Source organism: Schistocerca serialis, chromosome 5 (genome assembly GCF_023864345.2).
Source record: "Schistocerca serialis cubense isolate TAMUIC-IGC-003099 chromosome 5, iqSchSeri2.2, whole genome shotgun sequence".
NCBI lineage: Eukaryota > Metazoa > Arthropoda > Insecta > Orthoptera > Acrididae > Schistocerca > Schistocerca serialis.
The window spans coordinates 255074383-255100277 of NC_064642.1; the positions used below are offsets into that span (position 1 = coordinate 255074383).

The following is a 25895-nucleotide window of genomic DNA, read 5'->3' on the forward strand; positions in this document are numbered from 1 at the left end:
CAAGTGTAACATGATGATGCGTTAACCCCCGTATACGGACGTTATGACGATTCACTTAGCCGGGTACATGACGCGTTGCCTCATCGGGGAAACAAATCTTTCCCCAAAAAAGTCATAGTTTGCGTCAATCTTGCCTAGCATATCCACTGCAAACTGTTCACGCTCCGATTTGTCCGTAGGTTTTAATGCCTGAAAGCAGCTGCGCCTTTTGGGGATACAGTCGTAACCTCTTACGCAAGACACTGTGCACAGTTGATTTTCTCATTTCCAACTCTCTGGCCGCCGTACGCACCGATTTTGTCGGACTCCTTGCGAACGTCCGCCATACTTCGTCTGAAACAGATGGGCGACCCACTGCCTTTTTATGGAGAACACAACCTGTTCCTATCACTGACGTATGCCAAGCCCGAATAGTTGGTCGGGACGTTGGTTGCCTTCCATGCCGAGTTCGAAAATTTCTCTGCACTTGGGTACCTCAGAAAGCGATGTGGACGTTACAGTCTCGTGCATATCATCTTCGTAGTGTGCAGGAAATGAAGGCACTGGAGAAAGGAAAGCGTCCAGCACACGTGCGTAGTTTCCGTTATTTGTTGACGCCCATGGAGTCACAGAACTAGATCGTGTTTTCTTCACTGATAAGATGTGGTTTCATCTTAGTGGTTAGGTGCTTACTCAAAACGCAAGAATTCGGTCAAGCGAAAATCCACATATCTTTCATGAAACGGCCGTGCTCTGTCAGGAAACTGGAGTGTCTTTGTGTGCCGTATCGCGTCATCGAACAGTGGGGCCTATTTTATCTGAAGCTACAGTGAACAGTGTTGTGTAACAAGACATCACTACACACTTTATTTCGCTTCTTGAGGCTGATATGCCGAACTTTTCGATCGCCCCGTGTAGTACAGGCTTTTTTTAATATACTTTTGTGGGGGTATTTTCGGAGAAAAAATGTAATTGGGTGATCAGTCTGTAAGAGGTCCGAGCAGATGTAATTTCGATGTATTGCTTACGCGCTGCCTGCGATATGTAAGGTATAAGAGAATCTCAGACCAGAGAGCAGTGTTTACTGCAGTAGGAACTGTGTAGCTGTAGCAGTAAGTTGTTGCTAGCGAGCAGTCTGGTCTGGTCTGGTCTGGTCTGGTGTATCATGTTGGCTGGGCCGGTCGTGGTGCAGCGATGCCGGAGCCTGAGCATTATTCTATAAGGTAAAAAGCAGCCTCGCGCATATGTAGTATTGTTATCTCAAGTCCCATGTAAATGTTCTAATAATAATCTTTCTCATAAAAAGTAACTTTTAACAACCATTCATTTCTATTTAAAGAATTTACTAATTTCTCCAATCCATGATAATCCCGATTACTGCAAAAGAAAAATCAGTTGTTTCCTTTCATAAATGACAAATCTATCGGCCAGCATTGCACAGGGCTGTGCCAGAAAAATTTATTGTAAGAGCAGATATATATGCGTTATCCGGCGACTTCATTGAGGTAAGAATTTTTCTTTTTTATTCAGAATGATCTTTCAGGGCCATGACGCAGCACTGCTGACGTCCAAAATTTACCAGGTTAAACTCACAGTCAATTATTGAAAAATTATAAGTGAGCGACAATTTAATTGAGAGGTTAGTTACATTGTATTTTTACCAGGTTACTGAATTTATTTTTTGTTGGGACGTCACACTGAATGTGAACGACATAATTATAATTTTTACTGTTGAGAAGTTTAGGAATTTTTCTGTTTTGAGGTTACACTAAATGGGAATGAATTTTGTTGGGAGGTTACAAGTCGAATAAATAATAATTAATTTATTACTTAGTAACTAGCCTCAGGAGACTGCGAGTCCTTTACAGAAAATTGTTTTCAAAATGTTTCCAAACAGCCTCCGAAATTTTGTCAGTTAAGTTCGGTTTCACCCTAAAGGTTCCGAATAGTCTTCTTAATATAGTAGCGCTATCATCAGTCACGGTTGCAGTCGCTCTTAGCGAACAAGAGAGTGTTGAGACAACTCTGCGGGGAACGAAAACACACCCACACACACACACACGTACTCTGTTGTTAGTGTGGGTGAAGGCGACCAAGGAGTAACAGCAATAATAGAGGAGCCTGTAGTTAGATCGCATGTCTGGCGGGAGGAACAGGCGGCGTGAGGCAGACGGAGAGAGAGAAAGAAGAAGCGAGAGATAGAGAGATAGAGAGAGAGAGAGAGAGAGAGAGAGAGAGAGAGAGAGAGAGAGATGAGTGCGGTAGGCGTGATGAGGCGGCAGCCCTTCGCGCGAGTTGGAGTGAAACAGAGGGAGCTTCCATGTGTTAACGTCGGCGGCAGCGAGGACACGGACAGAAAAACAGAGATAATAACAGCGGGGAGGAGGACAGAGATGGAGAGTGAGCGAGAGGGAGTTATGGTTGAGGCACAGGAGTGGAGTGGGGGAGCGGGGAACGAAACGAGCGTCAGAGGGGACGCGGCGAAGCGCTGGCCCGACTGTCTGCTGTCTGCTGATGAATGCAGCAGCGGCGCTGCGCGGCGGCGCGGTGTATTGTGGGGCAGGGAGCGGGAGTCCGGGAGTCCTCAGCCAGCTCTGCCTGGCTCCCCTAGTTGCCGTGCTGTCGCGCCGCGTTGCAGCAGCAGCCCGGGGGGAATCTGGCGGCGGGGGAAATGATTTAAAAAGAGAAGCGAACGTCGCCCAATAACAGCACGGTTACCAGTAACAGATTAGAGACCTAATAAAAACAGGCAATACATTAGGCGTCGCGGCCACGGATACGTACGCGCATTATAATTTCCAGTGTACTTACTGAACCGGAATGCTGCCGAGCTTTTTAATGGCAGTTACGAGCACAAAAGGAAGACTGTCGCCGGCATTACGAGCATCAGCGCCCGGGCACGTCAGCGCTTGTGGAGAGCCGGTCCCCCTCAACTAATGACGCGGCCGCCTCTGCCATCACCAATTTTCCGCCAGTGAAGGAAAATAAGAATCTTTCACATCCCTAGCCTCTGTTGTTGAAATGCCAGATTGATGACAGCAAAAAATTACCTTTAAAAACAAAAGTTTGTCTTGGCTGTTTTTCCCGTAATGCATATCACGATTATACATCGAATCTCCTACAGAATTACTCTCAATTCAGTTTTTATTTAATTATACAAAGCTGTTGGTCGGAAGTGAAATTGAAAAAATAAAAAAAATAAAAATGTACCCATGTGGAAGGATCTGCATCTTCACGCGGTTGTTATAGCCAGAACAGTACGTATTTACTGTTTTTTTTATTTTAATAATTTTATCACGTACTTTTGTTTTTTCATCCAGTAATAGGTTACAGGTACTAATGACATTAGCATTTCAACGACCATCTTGAATACAAACGAATATATTTTTTAAAACTGATACATCATACACATTTCAGTGAATCAGCTAGAACACAAACGTTAACACAGTATTAAGTAATAGATGGTAAAATTTACTAGATAGCATCTCGCAAGGAATTTGAGACACAAAACCGACACCAACTACGTCACATAGCGAAATAAGTTTAAAGTATAAACTCAAATATGCTGTAAATGTTTTCTGATTGTCCTGGTTCAAAATTTCTTTTGTGATAATTGGCTACGTATTTTTTTTCAGTTGATGACTGAATTCTCTCCTCGGAATTTCATACTGGCTGCATAAGGTAGAGAGATAGTTTATAACCCAAAGCGTCACGAAATCTAGAAATGCTTTATATCTTTTGTTGTGTAACTCACTGAATGCGTTCAAGCCATGGCTGCCGTAATACGGTTTCTGGAAACTGTAAAAAATAAATAAATAAGCTACGCTACCAGCTGTGTTCAGGTTTTCGAGTACAAGGAGACCACGAACACGTTTTTGGAATAAAGATACTCGTGAATTACGATATAGTAGGACCGGTACCTCACGTCTCCGTTGTGCCCATGTAAATAGGCTAAACGACAGAACTGAATGATGAAACACACGCATAGCAAAATTTGAACGTCTGATATTTCTTTGTTTATTCTGTCATAAGTGACCACAATTTATCACCAATCAAAAATCGTCGCTTAACTGATGTGTTTCTGAATTACCTTGCTTATACCACAGATATTGCAAAATATATTTCACTTTATTTATCTCGTTACATTCGGCAATAGAAGCGTACATCACACAGCCCCTAGCCTACGGAACTGACGTCCTTTCAATCCAACATGGGAGATATAATTCTCCTGAACAGTGCCGCCATCTTTGTTTCCACCGGTAATCAAGTCTGTCAAATCATGGTTCCAAGCATTATTGGAAAACTTTCTGCGGTTCTGATATACGTTTTGAGGACTCACTTCAGATCTATCTGACTGGAAACTTATGACCTCACGCACATTCCACTAACTTAAATCCAACCTGCAATCAATGTAACAAGATATTTTGAACTTTTGTAAATTGCGCAGATCCTCCTGTCATATATTCTTCTGGAAAATATTTCCAGTTACCACAGAGACGACGCAGCTACGAAGGTTGGAACTTTAAGTGGCGCGCAGTCCGCAACCGCGCGACTGCTACGGTCGCAGGTTCGAATCCTGCCTCGGGCATGGATGTGTGTGATATCCTTAGGTTAGTTAGGTTTAAGTAGTTCTAAGTTCTAGGGGACTGATGACCACAGTATTTAAGTCCCATAGTGCTCAGAGCCATTTGAACCATTTTAAAAGTGGCAACTATTTATTTACAGCTCGTACAAAATAGATACGTGTTTGAAAGTTTTACTGACCTTCAGAGTAGTCACCAGCATTGTGTATAACCTGTTGTCAGCGATGTGGAAGCCGTAGGACACTCTTAGCAGTGCCAGTTGTGTTGACAATTCGAGTGTCGCGGTCTATTGCCCGGCGAATTTGTAACAGTTCTGAAGCAAATGCCGTGAAGTGGGTGGTATAGCACTTAGCTACGAAGGTTGGAACTTTAAAAGTGGCAACTAATCAGTCAAACAAATCAGTGACAGCTTGCACTGTACGTGCTTGAGCATTGTCCTGCAAAATGATGGTCAAGTCCTGCAAAAAGTGTCATTACTCCTGTCTCTAAGCTGGTCCATAGGTTGTGTTCCAAAATTGAACAGGAGTGCACCCTGTGCTATGCTGGGAAGTATTGCAACATCTCTCTCTCTCCGCACTGGACCATATGCGTCATCGCGCAGGCAATGGTACCTAGGTGAATACGTATTTCTACAGGAATTTCTCAGGTGTTAAGTGTGAAAGAGATGCCGGCGCCTCATCCTTGCGGGACGCGAACGGTCGCGTCTCACGGGGACCACCGATGCACCCCGACTCTGGCATTGGCGTCGGGTGTCGGGTGGTGAAAGTTGGTGGTAATAATATATGCTCTACATACCCAGCGAAGATAGGATTTTGGAATTTCGTGAGCAGACCCTTCCATTTAGCGAGTCGTCTACCTGCAAGTGTGTCCCATTTCAAACTCTCAGTGAGATTTGCAACGTCTCGCGATGGCTAAATGTACCAGTCACGAATCTTGCAGTTCTTTTTTGGACTCTCTCAGTCTCCTGAATCAGACCCAACTGGTAAGGGCCCCCCATAGAGCCGAACAATACTCTAAGTCCAATAAAATGCCTCGAATTTAAAAAAAACTACCCCATATATGTGAAGAATATCGATTTAATTAATTTGCATAATCAACGTAGTGTTAGCGTTACAGTAGTTAAGGGGAGGCTGTGGGTGAGTGGGTGACATGGAGCAGAACAGCAGGTTAAGAGAAGAACACTAAGTTAATTTGAACAATTTTTATGTAAAACGCAGTACAATAGTTTAAGGGTGTTGGTGACACAGATGGATACGCCAGAAATGGCGTTCAAAAACATGTGAAATTCGAAAGGTGTACCAGAAAACAGTGGGAGGAGACAACTATTTACTTAATTTGGTATCAAAGGCGGTACAATAGTTTAAGGAAATGGGGGTGACATGGAAAACCACTTAACAGAACAATGGGTTAAGTGCCGACAAAGGGCCAAACATTAGGTTAAGACACCCAGAGTACAGTGCCGAACATTAGGTTATGCAACATGTTTGCCCCATGTAATTGCTTCTTGCAAGACCTAGATGTTTCCAAACAGTAGTGAATGATGAGCAAGAGAAATTCAACCCCCACAAACTGATTTTTTTATAACTAAACAGTATACCTTTTCCATACATTGTCTAAATTGTTTAAGCAATATTCCATACACAGCAATCGATTTCCCTCCAAATGACCGATCAATTGAGTCTTTTTCCCACCATTTTCTGGGGGAGGAGGAAAGGGTGGGAGGGTAGTGGGTTTGCCAGAGGGGGAGAGGTTAATTAAGTAGTCAGTCAAAGCTAATAGTAGTGACAGGGGCTATTCCAATAACTCAAACCTGAAAGTGTACCCGTAGCAGCGGGGGCGGGGGGGGGGCGTACCTGAGGGGGGGAGGGGAGGAAGTGGGGGAACAATAGGTTGAGCGGGGTGACATGGAAAACCACTTAACAGAACAATAGGTTAAGAACTAGTCAATCAAAGGAGAACAATAGGTTAAGGAACTGTCAATCAAAGGAGAACAACAGGTTTGCCCCTGAGTGCATACCTGCCCCTGATGTAGGAAATCCGCACTAACAAAATGCATCACCTCCTGCTTACTCCCGCTACTATCTGCTCTTCCATCAGTCTATGCAGCACCCAGATACATTCAGTGAACTTCGCTAAACAATCATTTGTTCGTTGAGTGCACACCGTCCGTGTTTAAGTAGTCAGTAATAACTTTATTATGTTTCTTAAAGGCACAACCAAAGCTGTTTTCCAATCAAACTGTGGAGCAATCTTCAGATCTACTACAAATCCTGGTGCATATCTAACATGAGTACATTTTCTTAAATTTCATCTATCATAAGACGATGCTGATTATGTGCTACTGGCCAGTATAAAGACAAGAAAGATTTACAACTTCAAGTCCAAGCGTAGAACGACCGCCTTGCAAATGTAGGACTGTGGCTCAATGTGTTGAAAACATATTACCTTTCCACAGATTTCAATGACTCTTAACCATCAGAATCAATGGTGTTGACCTCCCAACAGCAAGGACTTTTCATTGGAGTGTCATGTAAAAATTTGAAGTAAAACGCTTCAGAATTTACCCAGAAATTTGCTGGGCTCGACAATTGCTGCCGATGGAAATCTCAGAGCGGAAATCTCCAACCGCCTTAGCAGTGCGGGGCCCAAATGGCGTTCCGTTGCTGGAGTACTATGCGGCAAGAAAATTCCCAACAGGCTCAGATCAAAAGTATACCGATCGGTAATCCGTCCAGTTGCACTGTGTGGGGTTGAATGCTGGCCTTCAACGAAGGAAGTAGAGCAAAGACTTGCTTTTATGGAGACGAAAATGCTTAGGTGGACATCGTGATTAACATTGCGTGACCACGTCACAAATAATGAAGTATAAGTAATAAGCTATACGGTGTTGCACCGATAGCAGACAAAATGAGTGAAAGCCGCCTACGCTGGTACGGGCATGTCCTTAGAGCAGACGAGACATCTACATCCATACTCCGCAAGCCACCTGACGGTGTGTGGCGGAGGGTACCTTGAGTACCTCTATCGGTTCTCCCTTCTATTCCATTCTCGTATTGTTCGTGGAAAGAAGGATTGTCGGTATGCCTCTGTGTGGGCTCTAATCTCTCTGATTTTATCCTCATGGTCTCTTCGCGAGATATACGTAGGAGGGAGCAATATACTGCTTGACTCTTCGATGAAGGTATGTTCTCGAAACTTTGACAAAAGCCCGTACCGAGCTACTGAGCGTCTCTCCTGCAGAGTCTTCCACTGGAGTTTATCTATCATCTCCGTAACGCTTTCGCGATTACTAAATGATCCTGTAACGAAGCGCGCTGCTCTCCGTTGGATCTTCTCTATATATCTTCTATCAACCCTACCTGGTACGGATCCCACACTGCTGAGCAGTATTCAAGCAGTGGGCGAACAAGCGTACTGTAACCTACTTCCTTTGTTTTCGGATTGCATTTCCTTAGGATTCTTCCAATGAATCTTAGTCTGGCATCTGCTTTACCGACGATCAACTTTATAAGATCATTCCATTTTAAATAACTCCTAATGCGTACTCCCAGATAATTTATGAAATTAACTGCTTCCAATTGCTGACCTGCTTTTTTGTAGCTAAATGATAAGGGATCTATCTTTCTATGTATTCGCAGCACATTACACTTGCCATTCCCTGCACCATGCGTCAATTCGCTGCAGATCCTCCTGCATTTCAGTACAATATTCCATTGTTACAACCTCTCGATACACCACAGCATCATCTGCAAAAAGCCTCAGTGAACTTCCGATGTCATCCACCAGGTCATTTATGTATATTGTGAATAGCAACGGTCCTATGACACTCCCCTGCGGCACACCTGAAATCACTCTTACTTCGGAAGACTTCTCTCCATTGAGAATGACATGCTGCGTTCTGTTATCTAGGAACTCTTCAATCCAATCACACAATTGGTCTGATAGTCCATATGCTCTTACTTTGTTCATTAAACGACTGTGGGGAACTGTATCGAACGCCTTGCGGAAGTCAAGAAACATGGCATCTACCTGTGAACCCGTATCTACGGCCCTCTGAGTCTCGTGGGCGAATAGCACTAGCTGAGTTTCACATGACCGTCTTTTTCGAAACCCATGCTGATTCCTACAGAGTAGATTTCTAGTCTCCAGAAAAGTCATTATACTCGAACACAATACGTGTTCCAAAATTCTACAAGTGATTGACGTTAGAGATATAGGTCTATAGTTCTGCACATCTGCTCGACGTCCCTTCTTGAAAACGGGGATGACCTGTGCCCTTTTCCAATCCTTTGGAACGCTACGCTCTTCTAGAGACCTACGGTACACAGCTGCAAGAAGGGGGGCAAGTTTCTTCGCGTACTCTGTGTAAAATTGAACTGGTATCCCATCAGGTCCAGAGGCCTTTCCTCTTTTGAGCGATTTTAATTGTTTCTCTATCCCTCTGTCGTCTATTTCGATATCTACCATTTTGTCATCTGTGCGACAATCTAGAGAAGGAACTACAGTGCAATCTTCCTCTGTGAAACAACTTTGGAAAAAGACATTTAGTATTTCGGCCTTTAGTCTGTCATCCTCTGTTTCAGTACCATTTTGGTCACAGAGTGTCTGGACATTTTGTTTTGATCAACCTACCGCTTTGACATAAGACCAAAATTTCTTAGGATTTTCTGCCAAGTCAGTACATAGAACTTTACTTTCGAATTCACTAAACGCCTCTCGCATAGCCCTCCTCACACTACATTTCGCTTCACGTAATTTTTGTTTGTCTGCAAGGCTTTGGCTATGTTTATGTTTGCTGTGAAGTTCCCTTTGCTTCCGCAGCAGTTTTCTAACTCGGTTGTTGTACCACGGTGGGTCTTTTCCATCTCTTACGATCTTGCTTGGCACATACTCATCTAACGCATTATGTACGACGGTTTTGAACTTCGTCCACTGATCCTCAACACTATCTGTACTTGAGACAAAACTTTTGTGTTGAGCCAACAGGTACTCTGAAATCTGCTTTTTGTCCCTTTTTCTAAACAGAAAAATCTTCCTACCCTTTTTAATATTCCTATTTACGGCTGAAATCATCGATGCCGTAACCGCTTTATGATCGCTGATTCCCTGTTCTGCGTTAACTTTTTCAAATAGTTCGGGTCTGTTTGTCACCAGAAGGCTAGTTTCAACCAAAATGTAAATGGGAAACGGCCAGCAGGACGATCAAGGCAGCGATTGCTTGACACCCTGCATTAATATCTCAATGTCTCAGGCCTTTGCCCTGAACAGGCACAAGGTTGCAAGAAGTGGCGACAATGAGCCAAAACAGCAAACCCCGCCAGCACGCGGAACAAACGCTAAGGAAGAAGAGGAAGGTAAGACGATGTTTTTTGAAAGCCTTCAGCAGCATCATTTCACATCCACGCAGTGTCTGTTTACATAGCATTACAACAAACAGTCGCGAAACATTACAGCGCAAAAAAAAGAAAGTAAAAAGAAAATGCTGCCTCTACAGTCAAATGCTACGAGCCAGCAGCTTGGAGAGCTAGCATCGCTTCAGCTGTCAAAACTTCAGACTTTTTAAACGGAGTACTTCCTAAATTTAATGGTGTTACACTACTGGCCATTAAAATTGCTACACCAAGAATAAATGCAGATGAACGGTTATTCATTGGACAAATATATTATACTAGAACTGACATGTGATTACATTTTCATGCAGTTTGGGTGCATAGATCCTGAGAAATCAGTACCCAGAACAACCACCACTGGCCGTAATAACAGCCTTGATACGCCTGGGCATTGAGTCAAACAGAGCCTGGATGGCGTGTAAAGGTACAGCTGCCCATGCAGCACACGATACCACAGTTCATCAAGAGTAGTGACTGGCGTATTGTGACGAACCAGTTGTTCGGCCACCATTGACCAGGCGTTTTCAACTGGTGAGAGATCTGGAGAATGTGCTGGCCAGGGCAGCAGTCGAACATTTTCTGTATCCAGAAAGGACCGTATAGGACCTGCAACATGCGGTCGTGCACTATCCTGCTGAAATGTAGGGTTCCGCAGGGATCGAATGAAGGGGAGAGCAACGGGTCGTAACACATCTGAAATGTAACGTCCACTGTTGTAAGTGCCGTCAATACGAACAAGAGGTGACCGAGACGTGTAACCAATGGCACCCCATAACATCACGCCGGGTGATACGCCAGTATGGCGATGACGAATACACGCTTCCAACATGCGTTCGCCGCGATGTCGCCAAACACGGGTGCGACCATCGTGATGCTATAAACAGAACCTGGATTCATCCGAAAAAATGACGTTTTGCCATTCGTGCACCCAGGTTCGTCGTTGAGTACACCATCGCAGGCGCTCCTGTCTGTGATGCAGCGTCAAGGGTAATCGCAGCCATGGTCTCCGAGCTGATAGTCCATGCTGCTGCAAACGTCATCGAACTGTTCGTGCAGATGGTTGTTGTCTTGCAAACGTCCCCATCTGTTGATTCAGTGATCGAGACGTGGCTGCACGACCCGTTACAGCCATGCGGATAAGATGCCTGTCATCTAAACTGCTAGTGATACGAGGCCGTTGGGATCCAGCACGGCGTTCCGTATTACTCTCCTGAACCCACAGATTCCATATTTGCTAAGTCATTGGATCTCGACCAACGCGAGCAGCAATGTCGTGATACGATAAACGGCAATCGCGATAGGCTACAATCCGAGTTTTATCAAAGTGGGAAACGTGATGGTACGAATTTCTCCTCCTTACACGAGGCATCACAACAACGTTTCACCAGGCAACGCCGGTCAACTGCTGTTTGTGTATGAGAAATCGGTTGGAAACTTTCCTCATGTCAGCACGTTGTAGGTGTCACCACCGGTGCCAGCCTTGTGTGAATGCTCTGAAAAGCTAATCATTTGCATATCACAGCATCTTCTTCCTGTCGGTTAAATTTCGCGTCTGTAACACGTCATCTACGTGGTGTAGAAATTTTATTGGCCAGTAATGTACTTTCATATTTCCGAGTCATTAAAGTGGCGGTGACTTTTCCAATGCGAAAAGGAAAGTTTAGTTAAAGTAATTTCCAGTCTCCGGTTAATATCATCACATAATAATGAAATATCAGTGCAATGTAATATATTACACGGTTCACACAAGCAGAGGCATAGTCGAATCTTCGAAAATCGTTTAAGACGGGTAATAAATTGCGACTTGATTTGTTTAAGATCAAAAGGAACTGTAACGAGTATATCCGTGACTTGGCACCTGCTTTGTGAATTCTGATGGTTTGTGCCGATTACATTTCGTTTCACAAGTTTCTTTGCAGCTTTCAGACTCTTTTTTATACTTTCAAAGGTAGGTAATGTTTTATACAATGTTGGAGATATTTTAATTGCTACTACAATTTGTAGTGGCACAATTAACTCCGAAATACGATCTCATTTGCGTTTTGAACGTGCTTCTACACTCCATATATACAATACACAATCGCACGTGTCCGCAGCTCGTGGTCGTGCGGTAGCGTTCTCGCTTCCCGCGCCCGGGTTCCCGGGTTCGATTCCCGGCGGGGTCAGGGATTTTCTCTGCCTCGTGATGACTGGGTGTTGTGTGCTGTCCTTAAGTTAGTTAGGTTTAAGTAGTTCTAAGTTCTAGGGGACTGATGACCATAGATGTTAAGTCCCATAGTGCTCAGAGCCATTTGCCAATCGCACGCAGTATTTTTATGCGTTCCAGCCAATTGCAGCGCTGCAGCAGCGGCTGTAAAAAGATTGCCGTAGTTTCGCGACTGGTTTTAGTAGACTATGATACCACAGTACACAGATATCGCAACAATGTTCTAAAATCTTTTCACCCTGTTACGATTTTATATCAGTTGTGTGAGTGCAATTTTATACGTAATTCCTTTAAGTAGATACAAAAAAGTCTCTTCTATAAGATCAGCATCTAAAACTCTAAGATTTTAGTTATCCTGTTTTCCAACTACAGTGAAAGACCACAGCAGGAAAAGACAGACAAAACAGCACATACGCAGACGTCATACCTAACGCTCCCGCAGCATTTGCAAACGGGATAAAAGTCATAAAATTGTCTATCTAGTGCAGTACTTCATTATTTATATGGCAATGCATTTTATTTGTTAGGTGCCAAATAAAGCCATGTTGCAAATTGCTCAGATTTCGTCTTGTCACCTGCGGATTCAACATTCTGTGTATGAAGAATACGAGTCGTGTTTCAAATGTTCATTATTTTCGAAATTCTTGAGCATTACCAGCGAAAAGAACTTGTGCAGTGGTGTAAATGTGGTTTGTGGATATCTGTTTCGAGGCTGTGACCCTTGACAACCATGATATCCGTAACCGCGGTTGGCACGTGAGTCCAGTTTTACACTACCTAACGAGGATTATGTGTGAACAGCCATTGTGCACTTCAGAATGAAAGCACGCTCGAAACTTAGCTACTAAAGTGTCCCAACCCGTTTCCTTAGCCATCTGAGGGGTTACCCAATGATCAAATTCTCTTTCGTCCCATACAGAGTTAATGTGCATAAGTTTCCGGTAATCCTTACGCACTGCCTTTCACGTAGTACGCACATTTCATTTATAGTATTTTATATCCATAGTATCTTGTATCCTTTAACTTCAGATTTACGGAAATCACTGATTTTAGAATCGTTTTAGTATTGTTATAATATATTGTAAAGCAAGTCAAGGAAATTGTGTTATTTTGCTAGAGCATTTCAGATGTTTGCCGAACTGATACACAATTCCAGTACGCGTTTTGTATCGTGGCTGGCTGCTTATCCAGTAGCCTGCTTTACTGGTGCCTCGTTTCTGAATCAACATTGCTACTAAGGGTGCGTAATTGCTGTTCATTAGAACCGCGATAGGAACGTCGAAATTTTAATAGCAGACTCGTTGTCATTTTCTACGAGACTCCAATGTTCTAAATAGCATTATGTTTCACTTAAGAAGGCATTTACCTGTTTCGAGCGAATAAGTTTTTATTTTTCCAGAGTCGTGTGGGTGGAATAGTTTTTATGATCATTCAAGTACGGAAAACTTATAAACATATGTCTTTGAATTGTTGCTGTGTAATGTCGCTGATTGCGCAGGTATTATTAATGGCATCTATCTCTGCCTGCCCACGAGAAACCGTATTATGTCACCCAAGCGGCAAATCCTATCATAAAAAAATACAGCGAACTACAAAATTCAGTTTTTGCGACACATTATTCTGGCACAATATCTTTTTAAGTCCAAATAAGTATTGGCTTAGACGACGGCATTCTTGGTAGACGCATCGGCAGTGTAGTTTTCTCTTCCTCACTGAACCCTGCAGCCGCAAGATGTTTTCGAAAAGGCCTGCACGCGGGAGCTTCGTCTTCCTCGCCCCAGACTGTATTCATTTCGATATCGCCTTTTACCAAAAAAAAAAAAATCATATAATTCGTGGTGGTGCTATTGAAAAATTCGAGTCATCGCGACTACTGAGGCAATCCTCAGAAATGCGCGGCGGAATTTATCACCCTTCCCCATGAAAAATCAGCCTACAGTCGGGATCCACAGGAGAACTCCCGGGCAACCGCCATCGCGCGTTCCGGCAAGACAACATGTTTTACGTGTTTCCGAAGTCCTGCGAACCCTAGGAAGAACAGCTGTATTTACACGTCGCTGCGAAGAGTTGTAATCACTTGTTTCGGTCACTTTGTTTTGATAGATAAAGGCCGTACGTCGGCCGCGTTATTCTTTGTGTGGGGCAGACGAACCGGTGATGGCGATTGCTCCGTCGAGTCTGCGGGGCCCCTCTGTGTGTGCGCGCGCGCGGCGCTCGGCGCGGCGGCCCCGGATTGCGCATAACGGTCGTTGGGCCCGGTCCGCGTGGCGAGCGCGCCGAGCGGGGTATGATGAAGCCTGGCCGAGCCGCGGTGCTCGCCATGTGTACGTAGAGTGGCGCCGGGCGCGAGTGACGGGAAACCGGCAAAGTGCAGTGTCCGCGTGTGCGGAAAACTAATCTTCACGTTGTGGTTCACTTGTACTACTTTTCACGTACCTAGTAGTTGGATTAAGCTCGGTGTGTAAATGGAGCCACATGTGTTTCGCAAACGGAGGTTGGTGCACAACTGATCGCTTTGCTGCTACCCGTAGATTCTTTTTTTTATATATTTGTGCCTAGCACAAGTAGATGCTTCATCTGTTGAGAAAGCTCACTGAATAAGTCTGTAAATGTACTTGTGTTTCAGGTGTTGTGTTGTGTGTTCGCTTATGTAAACACGCGGTTGTTTGTATGGTGTATTGTCTCTGCTGTTGTTTATTTCGCGATACGGCTACGTGCCGTCGGCAGCTGTTTGCACGCCAGACAGGCTTTTGTTTACAGAGGAGCCGTTGAGGAAGGATTTTGACAGGATTTCGGCGGTGATCTCTTCGTCTCTCAGTGGATTCTGTAGTGTTCGACAGCTTAGTGAATATTTTGTTTTTACAAGAAAATTTGTGAGTGTGGTACACTGAAGGAGGAGGAGGAGGAAAAATTGTGTCACAGCCTTCGACGGAAAGTCACGAGAAAGAAGATAGGAGGAATGGAATGCTAGAGGACTACTAGCCCTTTGTCATCGATCACGCAGCGGTGGAGTCGGGAACACAAGGCAGATTTCCACCGACCACGTATTTGCGAGAGCTGCACAGGGTACGTTCACGTCTGTATCATTGTTTCAGCGATTGCATGTTTATCGCCCTCCCGCTCGCCTTCGATCCGGGAAACGGGGAAGCCATTTTGTTTGTTGCGTTCCGGGCGGCTCTCTTCACTGTCTCTGTCCCTGTGAATTAAAAGGCTCGCCTGTGCACCTCTTCCTTCTTGCTGTTAGACTAACTCGTGTGTGAACATTACAAACTTTAGTGTGAAGTTTGTGCCCTAACGTAGCATTGGTTTACGCGCGCGGGTGTGTGTGTGTGTGTGTGTGTGTGTGTGTGTGTGTGTGTGTGTGTGTGAGAGAGAGAGAGAGAGAGAGAGAGAGAGAGAGAGATGAATGGAGTGGGGAGCAAGAAAGAGAGCGAGAGTATTGAGAATGCACGTGTCATTGGATAAGCGCATTACCGTAAATAGCACTGTCGTTTCTGAGAGTCTTCATTAATATTTGTTGTCACGTTCCATACTTTCAGCGTCTTCCGTAATAACACTAACGTGGAAATACCCTGGCATGTGTACTGAGTGTAGCTAATAAACTTCTTTACTGCACACCCATTAGTAATAATAGTTTCTTAGATTCTCATCTGACGACACACTTTTTATCATCCGCATACAGAAATCCAATATGCTACCAATGTTATTCCTTTTTGTTTTGTTTACGTTATTTCCACAAAATACCATAGAAGTTATTGTTGATAATGCTATTTCTAGCAATTGAATCACTTCGCACAGTCCGTCCTTTGTATAAATTGCCATCTCTGTAGCCGAACACACACAGAAAACGATGGTGTTATTGGAAAGTGTGGCATTCCTCTGCCACCTTTTATTTCTGAAATTACTGTGAATGCATATGTGGTTCTTGTCAACAAAATGTTTTCTGTTAAGTTTGGGGGGAGGGCTCGCTCAGGTATTATAATTTTGTACTCATTGCTCGGGTAACTGTACTTTTGATGTAAGACATTAAACTTTGGTTATCGCTTTATATTTTTCCACTATGCAATAGGTTTCAAAACTGATCTGATATTTACGTTGGTATGCCTACATGCGCGCGTGCGTGTGTGTGTGTGTGTGTGTGTGTGTGTGTGTGTGTGAGAGAGAGAGAGAGAGAGAGAGAGAGAGAGAGAGAGAAAGGGGGGTTTGTTTCTTCTTTAAAATATTTTGATCTTAGTATGTTGTAAACGTGTGGTTTGACTTTAATGAGATACGTAACGGTATTTTCAAGCGCTCAAATCGCCTGGAGCAGCGCAGCTAGATTCTTGACCGTTCCTGTTAATACTTTGTTATTGTAAAGTGATATTGGCACGTTGGTGCACATGGAAGTTACGACAGAAACTGGGAGAGTAAGAGTTAAAGCTCGGTTTAATGTAATCCGTTCCTTGGCGACAGTCCAGAGCATTGTGCTGTCAGAGGCAGCAATTTGCTTAGGAATGAGAAGTAGAGGTTGTAGTCACATGAAAAAATGTATCAGTTTAAATTTTAAGAAGGTATCGTACTAACAGACTGGCAGATCATTCAACTTGTGCAAATATCGTCATTAGTACAAGTGCTCCGTGACCATCTGGCAGATCATTCAACTTGTGCAAATATCGTCATTAGTACAAGTGCTCCGTGACCATCTAAGTATGATGAAAAGCCGGTAGGTCAAAGCTACATAAACCGATTACTTCGCTTCCTGGCTTTGGGTATGAATCATTAGAGAAATTTTTTAAAATGACTTGTCTGCTCACGTTTGGACGTAGATCACTAGCTGTGTTGTAGAATGGCGTTTTACGAGTACACACCATGACAGTGAAGTCTATCCACTTCATTGACATTCACTTCATAATTTCAACATGTTTTATGCAACTTGGCGACGGGTTCTATCGTGTGTTAAGTCCCACTAAAACGGAAAAAACTGTTAAGCTGGAGGGTTGACATTTGAAGGCCAAATGAGGTGACAGTATAATTCGTTCATTGGACATTCCGTTTGCTTATGTACCTGTTATCTCCGTGGCAAGCTTCGGAAAGGATGGGTCTGTACACCTTCCCCACAGTTGAGACAGCACCTCTAACCATACCGTATCCAACCAACTTGAGTCACTTACATAGAAATTCCCGTGTATGTAGAAAGTGTACGTAAACGTGGTACCCAGCTAATGAGAAGGACTGCAATGCTTAACATTGTGCATTTGGTCCGTTATGTTGTGTAAACTCCTTGTTCTCATTCAGTTGTTGTTCTTCTACTTGAAACTTACAGATTGTGTGTGGGTGAAAGAACGCCCATAGTTCTTGTCGGAAGTGTAGTAGTAGATACATATGTAGAGTACAAATGGTAGAATGTAGTTGGTTCGAATGACCATGACCTGAAAGAGCGGGGGTAAGACAATAGGCGACTATTCGGTCACCCAAAATTGTTTCCCAGGGTTTTCCTAAATCAAGAAGGCAAATCTCTAGATGATTCTGACAACAAAGACATGGCTAATTTTCACCACCGTCTCAGTCCTAGTAGTTTTGTTGCTGTTGCTGTTGGCCTCTGTCAGTCGGGTGTTAAACTTACATTACTCATAGCATCTACGGTCACCCACGGGGATGGCTTTGTGGTTTCACTAAATGGTCAATCCTTGATCAGGCTGTGCAAGGCGTTGGTTGATTAGTCAGAGCAATGAGGAAATACTTCATGTAATTCTTAGAAAACAGTACTGGACACCATTTGAAAGGGAACTCATTGCTCTACACGTGGCAGAATAATTGAATGATGCGATTAGCAGCGATACCGAAGCTACTGTGGCCGGTGTCGGACCCAAGGACACCCAGACATGGAGAGAGGTTTCGAGCGACCACATCCTGTCCACGAACGATGTCGGTTTGCGCAGGTCGAGAAACGGCTAGGTATTACATTGTAGCCGGTTCCAAGCGACAGTTGCAGTACGCTCATACATGTGCTTTGTACTTTAAAGCATGTATCCTGTAAATTATTTCTCGCTTGCTTGAGTAAAATTTATTGACCGTATGGTTAAGGATCACCTTACAGAACCCAGAGGCTCGAGGTTGATCTCTGGTAGTCGCCATGACTCACCGACTGCAGTACGTTAGCTGTATAAAAAGAATAAAGTTGGATCTTGATTTACTTTAATCTTTGAGACAAAGACATCACCTGCCCTCTCTCTCTCGCTCTTTTTCACTTTTGAAACTGGCTGGATCATCCAGTTATCGGGTCACAGTCAAGGCAAGTCTCATCTACAAGTAAAACATCTCCTACTAAAACACTTTGATGCTTAAACGAAGCATCAGGTTGATTTATGTTTACACGTGTTTTGGATCTGCAGATGGCAAGGTGGGATCGTAGTTGAGAGTAATCCCATCCGTTCCTACTCCACAAGTGACTGGCATAACACCTTTAACCAAGCACAATGTTCAACACATCAACGTCACCTTGCAACCATGTGCAAACCAGTTTGCATTAGACAAACTGGCAGCCCCTCTTTAAGACTTTCTCGTGACACGTCGAACATGCACCAGCCCTTCAAGTGTTGCCTGTCTTGTTGGCTTAGGTCAAGCAACTTATCTGTACTGCAAACATCAATGTCGTCATTGTCAAGTAAAGTAATGCTGTGTTGTCCCCAAATGTTGGTTTGAACACCATGGTGCTTTACTGGACATGCTACTGAAAACTGGTGTGACATAACCTCCCTACTATCTTTGGAATGTGAACTGCAGTGCAGTTTGCTATTTTTTGCATTGACAGTTCGTTTCCAGTGGCCAAAGAAACGTTGGTAGAAAAAAGTCTTGAGACCGCCTGAGGATCGAACCAGAGACTTTTATATATGTAGTATTGTTCTTGACCACTGAGCCAATTACTCACCAAAGTCTCCTGTGGTCCACAATCATTTCGTGATCACGGGTTAACGGAAACGTCCGATTCCACCCGTCTGCTTTGTCCAATGACGTCATGAATATGGCGGAAATAACCATTCACAACAACTCCCTTATCGCGACTATGACGTCATTACAGAAACATGACAACAAACACAAAAATAGATCGAAAAACCATCAAACACATATTCCTCCAAAAATATAATAAAACTAACGGGCCAAGTGGGGGGAATTGCCGGGTTTTGGGTGGGGACAAACTAAAAATAAACACACGCCACTAAACCAAAAGACAAAAACCATAAAATAAAACGACCGCAACCTTCCTTAACTAAAAACAATATCCACTGGAATCGAACACTTCCCTTGACCTATATAGGTCAACAGAAACTACCGATACCAAATCATAAAACCCAAAGCTACAACCACGTCCACAATCATCATTACCTCAAAAAACACAACAAATCAACAAAATTGGAAACCTATATAGGCCAACAGCAACTACCGATACCACAGTATAACTCTCAAAACTTTCACCACCACCACACTTAATACGAACATAAAAAAAACACCTAGAAAATCAAAATCGGAATCCAACACTTCTCTTGACCAATTATCCTTACGACATCTCCGCATATAGCCGTCCCTGGTCCGAGACGCCGGAACTTTAGTAAGCCTCTTTTCTTCACGAGACACTGAACACTTCACGACTTCATCCAAAAATCCGAATAGTTGAAAAAATTTTATTAGAGACAACGCACTGTCCCCCATCATCACCGACAACCGAAAACTGTCATATCCATACCTTGTTGTTGTTGTCTTCAGTCCTGAGACTGGTTTGATGCAGCTCTCCATGCTACCCTATCCTGTGCAAGCTTCTTCATCTCCCCGTACTTACTGCTACCTACATCCTTCTGAATCTGCTTAGTGTATTCATCTCTTGATCTCCCTCTACGATTTTTACCCTCCACGCTGCCCTCCAATGCTAAATTTGTAATCCCTTGATGCCTCAGAACATGTCCTACTAACCGGTCCCTCCTTTTTGTCAAGTTGTGCCACATACTCCTCTTCTCCCCAATTCTATTCAATACTTCATCATTAGTTATGTGATCTACCCATCTACTCCTCAGCATTCTTCTGTAGCACCACATTTCGAAAGCTTCTATTCTCTTCTTGTCCAAACTATTTATCGTCCATGTTTCACTTCCAATCCATACCTACCGAAGACATAATAACGCAATTTACCAAAATTCACACGCGACGAACAGAAAAAACTGCAATAACGTCGACATAACAAAACCAGAATCGTTAACTCACTGAAGAACATTCCGCTGAAAGCACAGTCACTACCGATACCACACGCGTGCAATGCTACCACGCAAATGAACCCCATACGCCACATAACACGCTACCCATAAACACACCACCAGAGAGAACCACCGACCGCAGCAATACGCCACCTATAAACACGACACACACGCAGACATCACATACACACAACACATAAACACACCACCAGAGAGCACCACCGATCATATCAAAACGACACCTACACACACACACACACACACACACACACATCACTCTCACAAACTAAATTCCGCGCCGTCGTGGCGTCACACCACAACAGCCTTACTACGTCAAGGGTCAAAGCCGACGGGTGGAATCAGACGCTTCCGTTGAAGCTTAACCTACCTTATCACACAGTGTAAACGGAGTGCAGTGGGGTCCGGTTCAAGGAATAATAGCTGCCAACATGATAGCTATGATACACATTTTCACAGAGTGTTGTTACAAATGAGTAAGTAGTCCGCAGATCATCATCATCTTCTTCTTTTTCTTCTACGTCTTCTTCTTCTTCACTGTTTCCTGGATATTGTTAAAGAGCCTGTTCCTCCTCCTGTCCAGGTATAACCTGTCACTGTGGTCGTCATACTTTGTCATTCTTCTGGCAGCGAGGTCATTCTTGATCATGTTCTTCCAATGGGTTCTGAGTCTTCTTACAACACGTTTTCGATCCACCTCTCTTTCCAAATTTATTCCGGCTGTTCTTACAGGCATCAATCTCGTTATATGTCCATACCACCGTAGTCTGGATTTGCTGATTCGGTGTAAAAGGGTCACTTAATTCTGACTTTCTTCCACATCTCTTCGTTGCTGAACTTATCCATCGTGAGCTTCTCTCTTTGTGAGGGTGCCTGCTTCGATACCATAGGTCAATATTGGTTTGAAGTAGTTTTTAAACATCACTTAGTTTGCTTCTAATGGAATCATATTGTCCCAGAAAAGGGTTCTAACTTGTTGGTAGTAAAATTCAGCATCTTTTTGCACTCTGTTGGTAATATTCTCTCCAATCAAATTATCCCTGAAGATGATACTTTCACGGTACAGAAAACTGCTCACACTGCTAACTGGTGGCCTCCTAGTTTCACATTTACAGGATGCCCAACTCTCTAGAGAGCCATCGCCACTGTCGTGGTCTCTCAAATGTGGAGGTCATATTCTTGGAACTGAGGTTTCCACACATTTAGTCTTGTCCTAACTTACTATTCTGCTCTACCCCAGACCATGACATCGTCAGCGAAGGCAACTGCATTAAATTCACCAAATTTTTCCTGGTGTTCTGGAATTTATCGTCCATAACATTGATGTTCAGTAGTGAGGACAGTGCACTGCCATGCTGAACTCCACTCTTGGTCTGAAATCTTGAAAATGGTCCCTCTCCAACTTGTATGCAGCTAGTACAGGACTTGTACAGCATCTGGATTTTCCTTACCGGACCTTTATGTCCATTTCTTTTCCTCAGGCACTCCTAAATGTCTCTTGCAACATGATCACATGCCCTTTTTACATCTAGGAATACAATGAACAAGTTCTTGCCCTTGTCCAAGTATTATTCTATCAGTGTTGTGGTACTGAAAGTTAGATGACATTGTAATTCTGTCAGAGATTGGAAAGGATTTTTAAGGACACATGAGCGGAATGGATGATATCTTGAAAAGAGATTGTAAGGTGAACATCAACAAGAGTAAAACAGAGACAATGGAGTTTAATCAAATTAAATTAAGCAATGCAGAGGAAATTAGAGTAAGGTAGTTAGAACCAAAAGCACTAGACATGTTTGTTATTTGGGCAGCTAAACAACAGGTGATGACCTTAGTGGAGAGAATATAAAATGCAGATGGGAAAGATGTAAATTTTGCTGTCCATACCCATTTTCGTTGGGTCTTTCTGGGACCAGGACAGTGAACATCACTTATGATACTGACAGAGTGTTGAAAATTTTGGCAACTATAGTTTACATAATTGCCATATCCCCAAAATTAGACAAGGATGGAAAAAAGTACAATGCCAGTCAAATCAATTTTTTTTTTTTTTTTTAATTTAAGTTTAGTTGCTGACATTAAGTAGATGTTAATCTCCCTATGTTAATCTCCCTAGTCTTTAAAAATTTTCCATGCCAAATTGTTGTTTATCTTTGAACAGGGCACTAAAAGCAACTAAAAGTAGGCAAACAACTTACTACTGAAAATCAATGGTTACAAGAGAGTGACAATGAATTAGACAATTTTTTTTACATTTAGAGATTATTTGAAAACTTATTTGATCTTTTTCTCCATTACTGACAGATTAGGCATCTCTACAACATCAGTTATTTGATGGCGTGAATTAAAATAAATATCAGTTTAGCAAGAAACTGTTTTACTTTTATTAATTCTTTTCAATCCCATTACATCTGTTGACACCTCTTGAACACTGCAAAGATAATTGAAAATGCATGCCTTTCGTTTTCCTCCAGCAAATTTTGAAACAATGAAATCCCGTTGTTTTACATTCTTTCCACTGATACTTTCTAATATGATTTCATCAGAATCATCTTCATATAATATAATTCTGACTCACTGTCCATTAATGGAATTACACTTTCATCTGAAGTTTTTGAATTACACACCACCAATTTATTTCTCCCTTACTTTGCTAGTTTTTCTTCCCTCTTTTGTTGAATAATTTTCTTGTCTTCCCCTGCCTTCTTTCTTTCTTGTTTCTCCATTTCTAGTTACTTTTTCATTTCCCCCTTTTTCTGGAAGTAGTGTATCATTTGAGGAGATGTGACAACAGCTGGGATTTTTTTCCTCTTTATTTTAAGCAGTATGACTAGGCCAAAACAAAGCTTTTTCAAAGGGTGATGGTACAAAACCAGCACTAACAAATGGTTTTATCTCATTTTTTCATGATTATGTTTGTGGATTGCAAGGTTGTAGAAGTATCACTGACTGTGAAGCATTTGCCAGTTCTTGAAGCTGAGAAAGTTGTTCTGGTGATCAAACCTGTAGCAACATCAGCGAGGTGTCCTGTGTTCCAGATGATGGTGTTGCCAAGATTGCTTGCTGAGGCATATCATGTGTACCTCATTGATTTACTTTCTTCCAAAGCTTGTAAAGGGGCAAATCTTCTGCGCGACCTGCTCAGTGTTCCTTATTTTCCATGAAACTTGTCACTATCTCAGCCCCAATTTGATCTTCAAGCCAACCTGCATATGTTTTCAACTTGGTCTCTGCAGTTGCGGTTGTTATTGCCACTTGTGGCACGGTAACATATAATTCTGGAACTATAACTACGTTTGCTTTCCAGGGAATTAATCCACATTTAGGGTACCCTTTCTGAAGGAGCTTTGATGTTATACCATCTAGAACAGAACTGAGCACATGAGCAAAGTTTATTGAAGTGTCCGGTACCCATGTGCCATTCTTGCACTGTTTGCTTCAAAGTTATTTTCAGAATATGGAACACAGCAACATAAAACTGACTCAGTGGCAGTGGCATGTGATGTAAGACCAGCCAGAAACAGAACAACTGGGAAGTCGGCAATGTACTCATAGTAGTTTCCATGGTTCGTCCCCCCACTTTATGAACACCAAGTGGCCCATTAATTTGGCACTGTTTGCCTATTTTAGCTAGTACTCTGGTGTACTTGAAAGAAAATGTTCCGAATGTAAACTAGGCATGCTAGAGAATATAGATTCCAAAATTAATTGTAAATAGAGTCATTGGTGGAACAAATTACCCAACAGCACTTTCCGTAATAACTGTTGTGACGTTCTCCTTTTCATTATTTCCAGCCCCTTTTACTGTCTTGCTTCCTCGTTCAGCCCTAAGCTTTCCAGTCTTTGGTTTGAGAAAGAACGAAGTTTCATATCTATTGAAAATTCTGTGTGGGTTCTGAAACACTGAAAGCCCCCTCTCAAAACAACTATGATCCTCCTTAAACCAGTATTTAACATTATTCAGTTTGTAGTTAAATTTTGGCGAATCCTTCGACTTCAGTTGTGCTATATTAAATCCCTCCTACTATTTCTTTATGGCGAAAGACTTTTCCTTTAAGCTTTTAATTCGTCAGCTAACTTTCTATCAGAATACAATAATAGTTCTTTCGAAATTGGGAACCCTATTTTCTTAATCAGTATTACCATTTCTGCAAGCAAATTTTCGTGATCCGTTGAAAGTTCTATAGAAACTCCCATTTTCTTTTCTAATAGGTCCTGTCCCTTATGTTTGCCGAACTAAGTTGCCTTTGGAATTCCAAATTGTTTTGAAGCAGAAAAACAGCTCATTCCATGGTTCACTGCATCAGTGGCCTCTATCATAGATTCTTGTGAGTATTGGTTTTTCTTAGAACCCATGTTTCTGGTAAAGGACAGATAAAAATAACAATCACTACAAGTACTACGAGAAAATAAAAAAAAATGTAAAATGATAACATAGCACTTCTAAATTCGACACTTGTGTACCTAAAGCTGACACCCTACGTCGATTATAGGTTCTAAGTGACACAGAGTAATACAGCTGATATCATTATGACCAGCATTAAAATTACTTTCAGGTACAGTCTAAAAGAGAAGTTGAAGCGAAATCAAAAGTTTAAGCCCCTGTCATATTTGAGATTATGCTAATTTATAAGAACTAATAGTTGACATACATGTCTAACCTATAGTCCTATACTCTTTGAAAACAAAGTCAATAATACAGGCTTTTTATTAACACGAAAGAAGTATAATTCTTCTAAAACATACAGACAAACATTGAACAAACTGAATGAAACTTACCTACATACTTGATTTCCTAAGGTTTGCTTCTTGCTTCTGTTGTAGTGCAGATCACAGCCACTCTGTAGCAATTGTGGACTTGTAGGGTGTCACATTGCCCTGCTGGAATTGCCCAAGTCCGTCGGAATGCACAATGGGTATGAATGTATGCAGTATGCAGGTGATCAGACAGGATGCTTACGCGCATCTTACCTCTCAGTGTATCTAGACGTATCAGGGGTCCCATATCCCTCCAACCGCACACGCCCCACACCAAGACAGAGCCTCCACCAGCTTGAACTATCCCCTGCTGAAATGCATAGTCCTTGGTTTCATGAGGTTGTCTCCATACCCGTACACGCCCATCCACTCGATACAGTTTGAAACGAGACTCGTCCCTGCAGGGAACATGTTTCCAGTCATCAACAGTCCAATGTCGGTGTTCAAGGGCACAGGCGAGGAGTAAAGCTTTGTGTTGTGCAGTCATCAAGGGTACACGAGTGGGCCTTCGGCTCCGAAAGCCCATATGGATGATGTTTCGTTGAATGGTTCGCATGCTGACACTTGTTGATGGCCCAGCATTGAAATCTGCAGCAATTTGCGGAAGTATTGCAGTTCTGTCATGTTGAACGGTTCCCTTCAGTCGTCGTTGGTCCCTTTCTTGCAGGATCTTTTCTCCGGTCGTGGGGATGCCGGAGATTTGATGTTTTACTGGACTCCTGATATTCGCTGTACACTC

The 25895-nt window shown here is 42.8% G+C and overlaps 1 protein-coding gene across 1 annotated transcript in view; it reads left to right on the forward strand.

Annotated features, from left to right (window-relative positions):
• Nucleotides 1–14394: 14394 nt before the first annotated feature.
• Nucleotides 14395–25895, forward strand: part of LOC126481879 (zinc finger protein 608) — a 293906-nt gene continuing 282405 nt past the window's right edge. Inside the window, exon 1 of the mRNA XM_050105838.1 lies at nucleotides 14395–14652. The gene's annotated coding sequence lies outside the window, so the exon portion shown is untranslated. The remainder of the gene's footprint in view (nucleotides 14653–25895) is intronic.